The sequence below is a fragment of the Vicugna pacos genome, chromosome X (assembly GCF_048564905.1).
Source record: "Vicugna pacos chromosome X, VicPac4, whole genome shotgun sequence".
Lineage (NCBI taxonomy): Eukaryota > Metazoa > Chordata > Mammalia > Artiodactyla > Camelidae > Vicugna > Vicugna pacos.
This window is the reverse complement of record NC_133023.1, coordinates 41,242,549-41,254,893: the sequence shown is the minus strand read 5'-3', so window position 1 is coordinate 41,254,893 and position 12,345 is coordinate 41,242,549.

The window sequence follows — 12,345 nt, the reverse complement described above, 5'->3', positions numbered from 1 at the left end:
GAACAATTCTTCCTCCTCCACTGATTCTACTTGATTCTAAACCAGAGCAAGTTCTTTCTGGATCATTGCAATGTCATGTAATATTTAAGTGGACTACAGTTTGAACATGAATTGATTTTGTGTCATTTCACTAAAATCCAGCTACACTCCCACTGGGTCCCTCCACATCTACCTTGTCTTTGACAGTCACGCTTTACGTGAACGCTCCTGCACTGGCTGTTCTCTGCGCTTTCAATGGTTTTCCTCCATGTATTTAATGACTCATCCCATCAACACCTTCAAGTCTTTACTCAGATATCACTTTCTGAGCAAGAACTCCCCTGACCACGTAAACATACTCTAATTCTTCAGCATTCTAAATCTTTCCTAACTTGCTCTAATTTGTTTTCCATTGCATTATAACATTCTTACATATAGTATAATTTACTAATTTTCTTTATTGTTCATAGAATTACCTAAAATTTGAGTTCTCTGATGGCAATGTTAGTGTCTGTTTTGTTTGCTACAATATCTTCAGGGCCAACAGTAGTGCCTGCAGGTAGCTGTTAGTTGTGAAATATTTAGTCCGTTTCCCAAGTAGATTGGTGGTCCAAAGTAGGGTGGATGTTAGGCATGGAGAACTCTGGGTCAGGGGTGTCATCTAGGGCCCAGATTCTTACCCTTTCCTTTCTCTGCCACCTCAGTGTCCTCATCGTACTGGTCCTTAGATGTCTGTAAGAGCTCCATGGCTTATATCTAGGGAAGGTAATATTTAGACAGAAAGGAAAGATACCCTCCAGTGTCCCTTTCCATGAGAAAGAAAACTGTGACACATTACTTTCCAGAACACATCCATCCCAGTCAACCCCAGCATGTGGCACTGAATTTGCTCATATGACCAACGTAAAGTCAATGATTGTCAAGGACATTGGATTTGTCATGCCTGGCTTAGATGAATTTGACATGAAATGGATGTGAGGAGTCAATCCCAAGGTCCCCTGAAACACATCAGTGCACTGGTGAGATCAGATGTAAGCGTGTGTGTGTGTGTGTGTGTGTGTGTAGCTGATAGGGGCCTGAATTTGGGTACTCAGTTGTTACAGTGTGAAAAGGAACAGATTAGGGTAATTCAGGAAACAGAAAATCAGGGAAGGGTTGACATCCTGCATAGAAACTCTTTGTCTGTTAATGACACAAGGCTAATCATCATCTAGTATGTCTGTGTCACACTAGGTAACACTTTGACAAAGGGACTAGATATACTCACAGTGCCCTGGTAGAGACGGTTTTACACACACCTTGCTTACATGGGGATTAGAAGTATTTTATGTCATAGGTGACCAACCAACCCCTACTGACTGATAACGTCTTCACGTAGCCATTAATACCTTTATTCAAATCTCATGTTTCACGGTCCTGGGATCTTCTTTGTCTATTGTTGCTTTTAGTTTTGTAATAATATATACCTGCAGAAAAAGTGCATAAAACATGCACCCAATATTCGAGCACCAAAGTACATAAAATAATTACTAAAAGAGATTAAGGGGGATATTCATGGGAATACAATCATTGTCGGAGACTTTACCAACACATGAACATCACTAGAGAGATTTTCCAGACAAAATAAATAAAGCAATAGAGAAATTAAATGATACAATAGGAAAATTAGATTTGGTGGATATTTTCAGAGCATTACAACCCCCCCCCAGAATAGGATATACATTATTTTCAAATGCCCATGGAACATTTTCTAGGATTAATCATGTGCTTGGGCACAAAAGAAGCCTCAACAATTTTAAGAAGATACGAATTATCTCAAACATCTTTACTGACCACAATGCCACGAAACTAGACATAAACTACAGAGAAAGGAGAAAAAACGAAAAGCATGGAGATTAAACAATATGTTATTGAAAAAACAATGAATCAATGAAGAAATCAAAGCTGAAATTAAAAAATACCTTGAGACAAATGATAATGAAAGCACAACCACTCAAAACCTATGGGACACAGCAAAGGCAGTGCTAAGAGGGAAGTTTATAGCGATACAGGCCTTCCTCAAAAAAGAAGAACAATCTCAAATAAACAACTTAACCCACCACCTAAATCAATTAGAAAAAGAAGAACAAAAAGCCCCAAAAAGCAGCAGAAGGAAGGAAATAATAAAGATCAGAGAGGAATTAAATACAATAGAGATTAACAAGACCATAGAAAAAATCAAGCAAACCAAAAGCTGGTTTTTTGAAAAAGTAAATAAAATCGACAAACCTCTGGCCAAACTCACAAAGAAGAAAAAAGAGAGAGCACAAATTAGCAAAATAAGAAAGGAAAATGGAGAAATTACAACAAACAAAGTACAAATACAGAATATCATACGAGAATATTATGAAAAACTATATGGAACCAAACTGGATAACCTAGAGGAGATGGACAAGTTTCTGGAAACATACTGTCGACCAAAACTGAATCAAGAAGAAACTGAACACTTGAACAATCCGATCACTAGAAAGGAAATAGAAATAGCAATTAAAAACCTCCCTACAAATAAAAGTCCAGGACCGGACGGCTTCACCAGGGAATTCTACCAAACATACAAAGAAGAACTCATACCAGTCCTTCTCAAACTCTTCCAGACGATTGCAAAGGAGGGAATACTCCCAAACTCATTCTATGAAGCCACCATCACCCTGATACCAAAACCAGGCAAAGACACTACAAAAAAAGAGAATTATAGGCCAATATCACTGATGAATATAGACGCCAAAATCCTCACCAAAATTTTAGCAAATAGAATCCAACAACACATAAAAAAAATTATACATCATGACCAAGTGGGGTTCATCCCAGGGACACAAGGCTGGTTCAACATAGCAAATCAATCAATGTAATACATCACATCAACAAGAGAAAGGACAAAAACCACATGATCATCTCAATCGATGCAGAAAAAGCATTTGATAAAATTCAACACCCATTTATGATAAAAACTCTCGCCAAAGTGGGTATAGAGGGAACATACCTCAACATAATAAAAGCTATATATGACAAACCTATAGCCAGCATAGTTCTCAACGGTGAAAAACTCAAAAGCTTCCCACTAAAATCTGGGACAAGACAAGGATGCCCACTATCACCACTCCTATTCAATATAGTCCTGGAAGTCCTAGCCACAGAAATCAGGCAAGAGAAAGAAATAAAAGGGATCCAAATTGGAAAAGAAGAGGTAAAAGTGTCATTATATGCTGATGACATGTTACTATATATAGAAAACCCTAAAAGGTCCACAAAAAAGCTACTGGAGCTGATTGAAGAATTCAGCAAGGTAGCAGGTTACAAAATTAATGTTCAAAAATCAGTTGCCTTTCTTTACACTAACGATAAATCAACAGAAAAAGAAAGTAAAGAAACAATCCCCTTTAAAATAGTACCCAAAGTAATAAAATATCTGGAAATAAATCTAACCAAGGAGGCGAAAGAATTATACACAGAAAACTATAAACCATTGATGAAGGAAATTAAAGAAGACTTTAAAAAATGGAAAGATATTCCATGCTCTTGGATTGGAACAATCAATATTGTTAAAATGGTCACACTGCCCAAGGCAATCTACAGATTTAATGCAATCCCTATCCAATTACCCAGGACATATTTCACAGAACTAGAACAAATCATAATAAAATTTATATGGAACCATCAGAGACCTAGAATTGCTAAAGCATTACTGAAGAGAAAGAAAGAGGCTGGAGGAATAACTCTCCCAGACTTCAGACAATACTATAGAGCTACAGTCATCAAGACAGCATGGTATTGGTACCAAAACAGACATATAGACCAATGGAACAGAATACAGAGCCCAGAAATGAACCCACAAACTTTTGGTCAACTCATCTTCGACAAAGGAGGCAAGAATATACAATGGAATAAAGACAGTCTCTTCAGAAAATGGTGTTGGGAAAACTGGACAGCAGCATGTAAAACAATGAAGCTAGAACACACCCTTACACCATATACAAAAATCAACTCAAAATGGATTAAAGACTTAAACATAAGACAAGATACAATAAACCTCCTAGAGGAAAACATAGGCAAAACATTATCTGACATACATTTCAAAAATTTTCTCCTAGAAGAAATAAAAGCAAGAATAAACAAATGGGACTTAATGAAACTTACAAGCTTCTGCAGAGCAAAGGAAACCAGAAATAAAACAAGAAGAAAACCTACGGAATGGGAGAAAATTTTTGCAAGTGAAACTGACAAAGGCTTGATCTCCAAAATATATAAGCAGCTCATACGACTCAATAAGAAAAAAATAAACAACCCAATCCAAAAATGGGCAGAAGACCTAAACAAGCAATTCTCCAAGGAAGACATACAAATGGTCAAAAAGCACATGAAAAAATGTTCAATATCACTAATTATCAGAGAAATGCAAATCAAAACTACAATGAGGTATCACCTCATACCAGTCAGAATGGCCGTCATTCAAAAATCCAAAAATGACAAATGCTGGAGAGGCTGTGGAGAAAGGGGAACCCTCCTACACTGCTGGTGGGAATGCAGTTTGGTGCAGCCACTATGGAAAACAGTGTGGAGATTCCTCAAGAGACTAGGAATAGACTTACCATATGACCCAGGAATCCCACTCCTGGGCTTGTACCCAGAAGGAAATCTACTTCAGGACGACACCTGCACCCCAGTGTTCATAGCAGCACTATTTACAATAGCCAAAACATGGAAACAGCCTAAATGTCCATCAACAGGTGACTGGATAAAGAAGTGGTGGTATATTTATACAATGGAATACTACTCAGCCATAAAAACCGACAACATAATGCCATTTGCAGCAACATGGATGCTCCTAGAGAATGTCATTCTAAGTGAAGTAAGCCAGAAAGAGAAAGAAAAATACCATATGAGATCGCTCATATGTGGAATCTAAAAAACAAAAACAAACAAACAAACAAAAACAAAGCATAAATACAGGACAGAAATAGACTCATGGACAGAGAATACAGACTTGTGGTTACTGGGGTGGGGTCGGGGTAGAGGGTGGGAAGGGATAGACTGGGGTTTCAAAATTGTAGAATAGATAAACAAGATTACACTGTATAGTACAGGGAAATATACACAAAATGTTATGATAAATCACAGAGAAAAAAATGTGACAATGAGTGTGTATATGTCCATGAATGACTGAAAAATTGTGCTGAACACTGGAATTTGACACAACACTGTAAAATGATTATGAATCAATAAAAAATGTTAAAAAAAAAGTGCATAAAAGATGTATACAGAGATTAATAATGAACAGTTATAATGGGAAAAGCTATGTAGCCACTCTCCAAAACAATGAAATCAAATGTTATTATAACCCCAAAGCCCATGGTGCCCCTCCTGACCACAGCTGTGTGTCCTCGAGAGGGAAATCTGCTGTCCTGATGTATGGTAACTCTTCCTTGCAGCTCATTACAGCTTCACCTACCATTTATGAAAACTAGCCCAGACTATCTCGTTTCATTTTTTTTTTGACTTTATGAAGTTGCATCTCTGCTTCGAATTTTTAGTGTACACTTAGAAACTACTTCATGTCAATTTCCAGTGTAGAGCACAATTTTTCAGTTATATATGAACACACGTATATTCATTGTCACATTTGTTTTCACTCTGAGTTATCACAAGATCTTGTATATATTTCCCTGTGCTATACCATATAATCTTATTTATCTATTCTGCATATGCCTGTCACTATCTACAAATTTTGAAATCCCAGTCTGTCTCCTCCCACCCTCCGCCGCCTTAGCAAACACAAGTTTGTATTCTATGTCTATGAGTCTGTTTCTGTTTTGTATTTATGTGCATTTTTCTTTTCTTTTTTTATATTCCACATATGAGCGATCTCATATGGTATTTTTCTTTCCCTTTCTGGCTTACTTCGCTTAGAATGACATTCTCCAGGGACATCCATGTTGCTGCAAATGGTGTTATGTTCTCAGTTTTTATGGCTGAATAGTATTCCATTGTATAAATATACCACCACTTCTTTATCCAGTCACCTGTTGATGGACATTTAGGCTGTTTCCATGTTTTGGCTATTGTAAATAGTGCTGCTAAGAACATTGGGGTGCAGGTATCTTTTTGAAGTAGGGTTCCTTCTGGATAGACGCCCAGGAGTGGGATTCCTGGGTCATATGGTAAGTCTATTCCTAGTCTTTTGAGGAATCTACATACTGTTTTCCACAGTGGCTGCACCAAACTGCATTCCCACCAGCAGTGTAGGAGGGTTCCCTTTTCTCCACAGCCTCTCCAGCATTTGTCATTTGTGGACTTCTGAATGATGGCCATTCTGGCTGGTGTGAGGTGATACCTCATTGTAGTTTTTGATTTGCATTTCTCTGATAACTAGTGATAATTGAGCATTTTTTCATGTGCTTATTGATCATCTGTATTTCTTCCTCGGAGAATTGCTTGTTTAGGTCTTCTGCCCAGTTTTGGATTGGGTTGTTTGCTTTTTTCTTATTAAGTTGTATGAGCTGCTTATACATTCTGGAGATCAAGCCTTTGTCAGTTTCATCTGCAAAAATTTTCTCCCATTCCGTAGGTTGTCGTTTTGTTTTACTTATGGTTTCCTTTGCTGTGCAGAAGCTTGTAAGTTTAATTAGGTCCCATTTGTTTCTTCTTGCTTTTATTTCTATTGCTTGGGTAGACTGTCCTAGGAAAACATTTTTGAGATGTATGTGAGACAATGTTTTGCCTATATTTTCTTCTAGGAGGTTTATTGTATCTTGTCTTATGTTTAAGTCTTCGATCCATTTTGAGTTTATTTTTGTGTATGGTGTAAGGAAGTGTTCTAGCTTCATTGCTTTACATGCTGCTGTCCAGTTTTCCCAGCACCATTTTCTGAAGAGACTGGCTTTATTTCATTGTATATTCTTGCCTCCTTTGTTGAAGATTAGTTGACCAAAGTATATTTTAAACACAAAACCAGAAGTTGTATTTGTTGAATCCAACATATGTATATTTATAATGACAGGACAAAGACCATGGGAAGTGAATATAAAAGCAGTGTCCCAGTGTATATGAAGAAAATAAAAGCAGTTGTGTTGCTGGATTGTAAGAGATGTTACCTGCATGCAACAATTCCATTGTGTATTTAGTTCACACTTTTGAGTCTTTCTATGTGATTTTGAAGGTAAGCTATACTTTTCACCTAAAAATCCAGTTAGCATATTTGTATTTGTTCAACAGTTCATCTGTATGTTTGCTAATAGCATTGTATTTAGGAAACCTTCAGTGAACTTTCAGCTTAATGCCAAGATTAGGCCAGCTCTGAGACAGAATATAATGGAGAGGATGGAGTCTTTAATGAATCTACAATGTCAGGCTAACAGAAGTTCCATTCTAAAAGTTTTCCAAAACAGGAGGGGTTTAAAGATACAATGGTGTGTGAAGACGGAATTGAATTCTGAAATAATCCAGTGTTCACCAATTTTTCATGTGCATTCTCAAGTAAACAGATGCTAAGTAAAATAATGGTGATTTGTCATTCACTGACCACTTGTGAGTATCTAGACTAGATTCCGCCATGCTTTGTGAAATTCACATGGTAGATTCCATCCTTCAGAGAACTACCATCAGTGTCTGCTTAACAAAGTCAAGCAGGTGGATAATTACAGGGTTATTATCAGAAAACCATGACTGAGTCCTAAGAGCACAAAAGAGGATATCTTATCAAAAGTTGTTAGGAAAGTGTTCTCAGATATCATGGTATTCAGTGATGAAGCAGATCTGATTATCCCCATTTTACAGATGAGGAATCTGAGGACGAGAAGTTGTTGGCCAAGTTCACACACTTGGTAAATCTATGGAGCCAGTTTTGACTCTTGGTCTGTTGAGCTCTAAACCACTATGTGCTTTAAATGGCAGCCACCAAGTAGAAGTCTTATGAATCTTTTGCCTTAGGAATTACTAAAGTAAATCTACAGCAGTTTTGTATCAGGAGACATCTTCCAGGGAGAGATTACTGTAAATTTTTCTGTATTTTCTTGGTGTCTTCCCCAAGAGGGAATTGGGTTGGCTAAGCTGTGAATATTGCAGGAGTCTAAAGCAAGCCTTTCACTTTGCCTTTTCTAGTTAACAGCAGTTTCTGTGTAACTGTTCCTCTTAGGATTGGACATGAGTTCTTTTTTATAATTGCAGTATTGTTGAATTACAGTATTATATTAGTTTTAGGTGTATAGCATAGTTATTCAATATTTTTACAGATTATATGCCAGTAAAAGTTATTACAAAATAATGGTTATAATTCCCTATGCTATGCAATATATCCTTGTAGCTCATCTATTATATACATAGTAGTTTGTAACTCTTAATCCCTTACCTATATCTTGCCCTTCCCCCCATCCCTTTCCCCACTGGTAACAATAAGTTTGTTTCCTGTATCTGTGAGTCTGTTTCTTTCTTGTTATATTAACTAGTTTGTTGTATTTTTTAGATTTCACATACTAAGTGAAATCATATAGTATTTGTCTTCCTCTTACTTATTTCACTTAGCATAATACCTTCCAAGTCCATCCATGTTGCTCCAAATGGCAAAATTTCCTTTTTTATGGCTGAGTAGTATTCCATTGTGTGTGTATATATATATATATATATATTCCACAACTTCTTTATCCATTCATCTGTTGAAAGACATTTAGGTTGCTTCCATATGTTAGCAATTGTAAAGAATACTGCTATGAACATTAAGGTGCATGTATCCTTTTGAATTAGTTTTTGTTTTTTTTTTTCAACATATACTCAGGAGTGGAATTTGTGGGTCATACGGTAGTTGTAGTTTTAGTTTTTTGACAAGTCTTCATACTGTTTTCCACAGTGGCTGTACCAATTTACATTCCCACAAACAGTGTATGAGGGTTCCCTTTTCTCTACATCCTCATTTGTTATTTGTACATCAACATTTGTTATTTGTATTATTTTTATTAAAGTCAAAAATAAACTCAAAGTGGCTTAAAGACTTAAACATAAGACAAGACACTATAAATCTCTTAGAAGAAAACATAGGCAAAATATTATCCGATATAAATCTCAGCAGTATTCTCCTAGGACAATCTACCCAAGCAATAGACATAATAGCAAAAATAAACAAATGGGACATAATTAAGCTTATAACCTTTTGCACAGCAAAGGAAACCATACTCAAAACAAAAAGACAACCTACAGAATGGGAGAAAATATTTGCAAAAGTTGAGACTGACAAGTTCTTAATCTCCAGTATATATAAACAGCTCATACAACATAATAAGAAAAAAACAAACAACCCAATCCAAAAATGAGCAGAAGACCTAAACAAGCAGTTCTCCAATGAAGACATACAAATGGCCAGTAGGCACATGAAAAAATGCTCAATATTGCTAATTATCAGAGAAATGCAAATCAAAGCTACGATGAGGTATCACCTCACACCAGTCAGAATGGCCATCATTCAAAAGTCCATAAATGATAAATGCTTGAGAGGGTGTCGAGAAAATGGAACCCTCCTCCTACACTGTTGGTGGGAATGTAGTTTGGTGCAGCCATTATGGAAAACAGTATGGAGATTCCTCAAAAAACTAGGAATAGACTTACCATATGACCCAGGAATCCCGCTCCTGGGCATATATCCAGAGGGAACCTTAATTCAAAAAGACACGCACACCCCAATGTTCATAGTAGCACCATTTACAATATACAAGACATGTATTCTTTTTGATGATAGCAATTCTGACAGGTATAAGATGATACCTCATTGTGGTTTTAATTTGCATTTCGCTGATTATTAACAATGTTGAGCATCTTTTCACGTGCCTATTGGCCATCTTTATGTCTTCTTTGGAAAAATATCTATTCATGTTTTCTGCCCATTTTTTAATTGGGTTGTTTGGTTTTTTGTTTTTGTTTTTGCTGTTGAGTTGTAGGAGCTGTTCATGTATTTTGGATATTAACTCCCTATTGATCATATCATTTGCAAATATTTTCTCCCATTCAGTAGGTTGTCTTTTCATTTTGTTGATGGTTTCCTTGCTGTGCAAAAGCTTTTAAGTTCAATTAGGTCCCATGTGTTTATTTTTGCTTTTATTTCCTTTGCTTTAGGGGAAAGATCCAAAAAAAGTAATGATAGTGCTATGATTTATGTTAAAGAGTGTTCCACCTGTGTTTTACTCTAGTTTTATGCTTTCTGGTCTTACATTTAGGTTTTTATTCTATTTTGAATTTATTTTGCATATGGTGTTAGAGAATGTTCTAATTTCATTATTTTATATGTAGCTATGCAGTTTTCCTAGCACCAGCTATTGATGAGACATTCTTTTCTTCATTGTATATTATTGAAGGGCATCCTTGTCCAGTTTCTGATCTCAGAGGAAATGGTTTCAGTCTTTCACCACTAAGTATGATGTTAGCTGTGAATTTTTAATATATGGCTTTTATTATGCTGAGATAGTTTTCTTCTAGTATATATTTCTCGGGTGTTTTTAATCAGGAAAGATTGTTGAATCTTCTTAAATGCTTCCCTGCATCAGTTGATATGATCACGTGGTTTTCCTTTTCTTTATTCTATTAAATTGTGTATTTTATTGATTAATTGCTGTACGTTGAACCTTCCAGGAATCAATCCCACTTATGCATAGTGTATAGTTCCTTTAATATTTTGCTGAATTTGATTTGCTAGTATTTGGTGGAGGATTTTTGCATCAGTATTCATCAGGGACATTGGTCTGTAGTTTTCTTTACCTTGTACTATCTTTTTCTGACTTTGGTATCAGAGTTTTGCTGGCCTGATAGATGCGTTTGGAAGTATTCCTTCTGCAATTGTTTGAGAAGTGTTTGAGAAGGAATGGCTTTAATTATTCCTTAATTATTTTATAAAAGTCACCAGTGAAGCCATCTTGGGCTTTTCTATGTTGGGAGATTTTTAATTACTACATCGTTGAATAAAAAATATTTATACATTGTGAAATGGTTACCACAATAAGTTTAGTTAACATCCGTTGCCTCACATAGTTACAAAATTTTTTCCTTGTGATGAAGACTTTCAGTGTCTCCTCTCCTAGGAACATTAAAAAATACCATAAATTATTGTTAACTATAGTCACCATGCTATAATTTCATCCCCAGGACTTATTTATCCAATAACTAGAAGTTTGTACATTTTGATCACCTTCACTGAGTTCCCCTAATCCTCACTCCTCACCTCTGGCAACCACCAATCTATTCTCTGTTTACAGGGAGTTTTTAATTTTTTTTAGATTCCATATATGAATAAGATCATACATTATTTGTCCTTCTCTGTCTAAATTATTTCACTTAGCATAACGAACTCAAGTTCCATCTATGTTATTGCATATGGCAGGAACACCTTTTGTTTCGTGGCTGTATAATATTCTGTTGTAAATATATACCACATTTTCTTTACCCACTTTCTCACTGGTGGGCACTCCATGTTTCCATATCTTTGCTATGTTTAAATAATGCTCTAATGAGCATGGAATGCAGATATCTCTTCAAGATAGCTATTTCCTGTCCTCAGGTATATATCCATAAGTGAGATTGCTGGATTATATGGTAGTTTTAATTTTAATTTTTTAAAGAAACATCTCCAGTTGCTTCCAGTTTTCCCAGCACCATTTTTTGAAGAAACTATCTTTTCCTTTCCTCGTTGTATATTCCTGGCTCCTTTGCTATAAATTAATTGACCATCTAGGCGTGGGTTTATTTCTGGGCTCTTTATTCTGTTCCATTGATCTATGTATCTGTTTTTATGTGATACCATACTATTTTGAATAGTATACCTTTGTAATATAGTTTCAAATCAGGAAGTGTGATGTCTCCAGCTTTGTTCTTCTTTCTCAAGATTGCTTTGGCTAAATGGGGTCTTTTGTGACTTCATAAAAATTTTATAATTTTTTTTCTATTTTTGTTCAGAATGTCATTGGAAGGTTAATAGGGATTCTGCTGAATCTGTGGATTGCTTTGGGATGTATGGACATTTAAATGACCTTAATTTGTCCAATCCATGAGCAGGGACTATCTTAAACTTTATTTGTATCTTCATTTTTTTCCATGAGTCTTGTAGTTTTCAGTGGATAGATCATTCACCTTAGTTAAATTTATTCACAAGTATTTTATTCCTTTTGAAGTCATTGTAAATTGGATTGCTTTCTTAATTTCCCTTTCTGATAGTTTATTATTGTGCATAGAAATGCAAGTGATGTTTGTATACTGATTTTATATCCTGTAACTTTACTGAAATCGTTTGTTAGTTCTGTCAGGTTTTTTTTTGTAGATTCTTTACAGTTTTCTGTATATAATATGTCATCTGCAAATAGT